Raw genomic sequence first — 6,054 nt, 5'->3', positions numbered from 1 at the left:
ACACCAAAGACTTCTCATTACTAGAAAGCAATTAATTAGCTCTCATAATAAGCATTCACTTGGGGGAGATGTTACCTTATTACAAACTCATAAGGTTAGACTGAAGAATGGAGACTTCTTTGCCTGATGTTAACGGCATGGAAATGCAGTGATATTTTCACCATTTTTGTGCCTGAGAATGCTGATGAGCTGGCACTTCTGGGATTTTTATTGACGTTTACACAGCAGTCTAAAACTAACCAGGCTTTGAGATTTGTTCAGACATAGAGCTAGTACAGAAAACAGTAATTATGCTACTGGGCTTTTCAGTCAGCAGAGCATGCTAGCTCTGTGTGCTCCTAATCACATTAATTATGTGCTCCCTGGCTGCAGCTCGCAGCTTGGCATTTGCTGCACAGCTCCAAGCATCCAGGCAGTGCTGCAGTGGGGCTCTGGTAGCAAACCTGGAACTTGGTTACTTATTTATTTTGCCCTGTAGAGCGCCGTTTCTTCATGTATTCAGTTGGTGCCCTTTATTCCCCATTATTGCCTGTTTGTCATCTCAAGTCTTGATGTTTAAGAACTGTAAATGCCATTTCCACTGATGGACATGAAGGATGTTATTCTGGGCCCATTAATTGCACAAACAACCCCTTTTTTATATTATTTTTTTATTCTGAGGATCATAACTGGGATCTTCTGCTGATGTCTTGCATTTTTTATTGAAGTATTTGTTCCTTCTGACCTTGCTTACAAAACATTGACTATAAAATTACAGTCTTCAGCGAGGTTCTGGATTGACAAATGGTACGTTAGTGGTGATAATCTATTTTTTTCCACCCTGCTAACCAGTCTTTTACTTCTTCTTCTCCCTCCTTCCCGGTTTGAGGGCACCGGTAGCAAGTGGTAATGCCAAATATTCCTTGAGTTTTTATGGGTGTTTGATTTAATGTGTATTTGCTGGCGTTGCAGCTTTACGAGGTGAAGTTGCACATCTGCCTCTGCCGGGGCAGCTCGCTCTCCCCATGGGAATCGCTGTGCATCCCTGTTCCACTGGAGACGGAAGGTATCAATACCCCAGGGTTTTAAGGCATCTTACAGGATCAGCTGCATGACCTTGAGAACTGGAACAGAAAATCAACTTAATACAGTTTGTGTGAAAAGTCATTTATTTGAGGACTAATGAAAAAAAACCCACCCTGCTCTAAAGTGGATGCTCATTAGTGACTGAAGAGTTGGAGGGTTTTAATCACGCTTTAATCAGCTAGTAGAAGATAAAAACATCAAGCTATGTAAGGGAAGGTATTTCTAGTGTAGCTATACAAGTACCATAGGGTTATATAAGCCTCTGCTCTGAGATCTCATCGTGAAGGCAATGTACAGTTCTGGTCTGCTACGTATAGAGGCAAAAAAGACTGAGCTGGGGCGAGCGCAGAGGAGGAGGAGTTCACTGCACCGCTGAGGAGGAGGATGAAGATCTTTTTTAGGAGGGGCCCAGAAGAGCTGATTTAGCAAAATGCATCCTGAGAGGGGGATATGATTTCCCACTTATATATATATATATATATATATGCATACATCTTGCTTCCTTCCCCTGATCGCAGGCTAGAACTGTTGAGGATAATTGGTTAATGAATAGTTTGCTAATCAAAAGAAAGGTTCTGAAGCAGCTGGCTGGCTGGAAAGTGGTGAAGGGGTCTCCATTCTCTCTTGTCTCATTGCCACATGGCCATGGTCACCTGAACCCAGTAGATCCCCATAGGCACCAACACGGGCCATAGAAAACAGGACCTTCAGAAGGCTCTGGGCTCTTTTAACTGTGCTAATTAAGGAGAAGCAATTGGACTTGCAATACTAATTGGGATTATTGGCAAACAAGCCTGTACTGTCCTTCCCTTCATTACAAACCTGCCCCTGCTCATGTCCAGGTCATCGCTGGGTGGCTTCAGCTGGTGTCTGGGCTGAATATGTTTGTGCTCAGTTGAAAGGGTGCTGGAATACTTCATAACTAGATCTCTGGGAGGTGAAAATTCCTGTGGCTGCTCATGCTTTGCTTTAAATTAAATATACAAAGTGAAGATGAAATGGGGGGGTTGCTGGTTTCGGACAGGCGGGTGCAAGGGCAGTGATGTGAGCATCAAGTTCTGCCTGGCCAAGGGCAGACCTGGAGCCTCCTTGGATGTGTTGCATCCAGGTACTTTGTTGCTTGTGCTAATTCCCACTGTTACTATTTAGCTATATTTTCACTATCCATGAACTCAAAATTAATTGTTAGTGACCCTTACAAGTCTCCGGAGGGGAGACTGCACTTGAATCACACCTGGATTTCACGATGCATCAGGTGTTTTGTCATTTTTTTAATTATTGTTTTCCAAAATAAACCTTTGAGGAGCACTATATCCTGCTCCGCATGTGTTCGGTGGCGGGTTGTGCTGCGTTTGCTGCGCCTGGCAGCTTGGATGAGTGTGTGTGTGTGTGTGTGGGCTCCGTGTCCCAGCGCCCGGATTGTCCTTTTAGTGCAACGGGTGCGAGAGTGGAACTCGATGAGTCTCATGTTTTGATTCCTCATTCTTGCTGGTATTTGCATTTGCTGCCCGAGATGCAGCGTAACATCTTGAGGGGGGGAGGAAGATGCACTCGCCTCCCGTGTCCTCTTTCGTCATCTTTTCTTTTGCTTTATTTACTTGCTTTTCCAGCCCTCGGACGAGCTGGTTTGGAGAAGAGCAGCCGCCCCATGGGGCTTCATGTTCACGGGCTGGAGGAGCCTCTTGGGCAGCTCTGGGGCTGCTGAGGTGACTCGGATTGGAAAGGAAGAGCAATTTCATATCACTTTTATATAAAAAGCTCACAAAAACATGAAACGGAGCAGGCTGTTTACTCCCAAACCCTGTGTTTGGGGAAGGGAGTGGTCTGCAGCATATCATGCGTTAGAAATATTGAAGTAGTGCAGTAAATATCCTTAATCTTATTACAGGGAGTGGAAATTCTCTTTATTTTATCTGCGAGGATGCGAGGGGCCCACAAACCTCTCCGATTTTCAGTCTGTTTTTCATGTTTACATTTTTTACATTTCATTCATATGCATATTAAAAAATAAATATATAAGTGGTTTGAATTGCCAGATGGATTTTTCGCGAGGACTGTTACGCATTTTTGTGTGTGTTTTGTTTGAATACTTAGGTGTCTGTGTTTGGGGGGGTGGGGTGTTGTTTGTTTTCAGTTCTTTCCTGTTTATAGAGCATTGATTTGTTGTTAAATCCAGCCTCTCTGCCATGCCAAAAGCGTGCCTTTGGGAGCCTTTCTAGGCTGCTCATAGTACTTTTCCTTCTCCATCCTTGTACATCACTGTTCTTGCAAGTTATTTAAAACAAACAGGACACTTGCAAATTTGTCACAAACCTTTCCTCTCGAGCTCCTTTTCTGTCGCCCGATGTGATTTTCTTTGCGCCCGGCCTGGCAGGACGGTGAGTTCTGTAGGTTTTTACAGGGATGTGTTATACGGGGATGGTCCACGTTCTGATAACGGCGCCTCGGAAGCTGCGCTGCAGCGGCCGACCCTGCGGGGATGCGCCAGAAATGGGTTCCGTGCTCCGAGAGTTCCGTCCTCGGCGATTCGGGTTTATCTGATGTAGAAATGAAAGATGTGAACGTTTGTCATGTCGACTCTGACATCACCGTTGAGCAATTAAGGGAAAGAAATCTAATTTCTTCGCCATCAGTTTAGCTCTTGGAATTCCCTCATGGCTTATTGGACAAAAGGCTGAAAAATAAGAGTAATAATCCGATTTTTGTCTGTTTCTAGTGTTTTATGTTTTCCATTAAAGCCTTGCTGGTATGCTGCACTGACTTTTTGAACTGCAGGATCAAAAAATACTCCTCCCTTTTCTATTTTTTTGGTGAAGACTGTCTCTGCAAAGGATAAATATTATTGATTGAGGTATTTAATACACTAATGAAACCCACAAATATTGACCATGTAATTAATATACTGTCTAAAAGTAAAGTTTGACAGCGCATATAGAAAAGCTATATTGACTTGCGCTTCTCTGGCACCGTGCCTCGCAGGTTTTTATTTATAGACACCGAAACACGTTCTTCTTCAAGTAATGATTCAATCCCACTTTTCTGCTTGCCACAAGCTAGAAGGCTGCTATTCTTCTTGCTGACTTCCATGTTATCTGTGGGGAACTTAATTTTTCAGCATTTACTTCTTGTATTAGGTTTTGGAGCTGGAGAACCCGTTCCTCCCAGCTGGGAAACCAGCTTTTCCGAGCAACATCATCCTTTTCGCAAGCAAGTTTGCAGAATCTTTTATTATTTGCCTCTTTTGGTAAGCAAGGAAAACATGGGAAATCCAAGGGATGTCTTGATAGACCTGGGAGATACTATCAAGAGAGGGTTTCCTACCGGTTCATGTTTTTAAAGCAGCCCTTGTGTCCTGCTCGGGGAGCGGATGCTTCAGTTTAAGCTGGAGGTGATACATGGGTTTGTTCTAAGCTGAATTGGCCTTCCTTAAGCCTAGCAGCAAGATTTAGTCTTCTCCCTGAGTTTGCAGACAATCTGCAGCCCGGTGTGTGTTCCTGCCTTATTTCGGGGTCCACTGGTGCCGTTCCCCGAGGTTTTGGCCAATGCTGAGGTGGTTCCTCGTCACCGCATCTCCCTTGATCACCTTTCCCCCCGCTCTGCTCTCCTCACGTTCTTTGCTGCTGCCGAAGTTGCCATAAACGCTGTTTAAATTGCCAGGAAGCCGAAGCTCTGTCTAAAAATGGCTTTAAGTTGTTCATGTGCCCTGCGAAATGTTAAACTTCTTAGCGCCAGGTGAAGTTATTTACATCGAACTCAGAAGCTGATAATGAAGGTTTTTTTAGATTTCAAGTGATTTAAAAAAAAACTTCCAAATCCCAAGTGTATCAGCTATCTGGTAATTGGAGCTTGTGCTGTCATTAAAAATGACAGCTTTCTCCAATAACATTCTCAGTGCTTGTAAAATGCAGCTAACATAACCTATATTTAACTTGTATTAGCTAGAATTTCCTTTCCACGCTTGCTTACTTTCAGAGCTTTGGTGTGAATACCAAGGTCCTTCTCTATTCAGGAACCACGTATTATTTTACCTGGTTGGAAGAACTGAAACCTTTAAAGCAGGGCTGGGCAGCTGGGTATCTCTGTTGTGGTTTCCCCCATAGAAGATGTTTTCAACCAGAGGCCATTCTTTGGGCAGAAATAAACCTTAAGCAATAATACACGTTACAAGAAAGCCCCAATTTGCTGAATGTTCGCAGAAAGCTCCTGTTCCTTAACCCTGCTGAACAAACAAAGCCTCTTTCTTTTTCTCCTCTGCGGTCACTTAAAAACATTTGCATGTTGAATCGTTAAGGTGCTGTCCCATAATTGAGATGCTGGGTAGCAATCTGCTCCCCTCCTCCGCCTGGAAGTGTTCCACACAGAGCCCTCTAATTAAACAGAAAATGGTTTGTCATGTGTAACTGCCTCTTCTGAATGTAACAAACTCATTTCAAGAGATGCCAACACCATCTTTATAGCTGTTTTAATAATCTTCTCTTGAATCAGAGAGGGCTCTAACCTCGTATTTCACTTCACCAGCTGTTTATTTCGCTGTTTTGGCTTTTTCTTTTTTTCTTGCACTGAGAATGTGTAAACTCTTTGCATGTGTGTGTGTGTGTGTGTGTGTGTGTGTGTGGAAATCCTCATTAGAGTAACTGAGTTTAAGTCTGTGAAACAGTCTGCCTGGGCTGCTGCTTTTGAGCATCGCTATTTATACAGTGGGAGCACGTGCGGGCGTTCAGCTCCGAGCTCTGTCAATCACCCGCCTGTCACCGGGAGGGAGCCCGAGAAGCGCCGCCGCCGTCCCCGTTTGACGGGGAATGAAGGTATTTAGGCCGTTTCCAAAGCCAACATCTATTTTGCAGACAGATGTGCGTGCCACAGCCGCCCTCCGCGCACGCCTGTAATCGAAACCATTAAGTTCCCCGCTCCCCCCGCGCGCGGGGCCGCGGCGCGCTCGCCATGCGCGGGCTGGGTAGGACACAAGCGGCGCGGCACATTACCAGGTGA

This window comes from Nesoenas mayeri, assembly GCF_963082525.1.
Source record: "Nesoenas mayeri genome assembly, chromosome: 20".
NCBI lineage: Eukaryota > Metazoa > Chordata > Aves > Columbiformes > Columbidae > Nesoenas > Nesoenas mayeri.
This window is presented reverse-complemented; position numbering follows the sequence as displayed.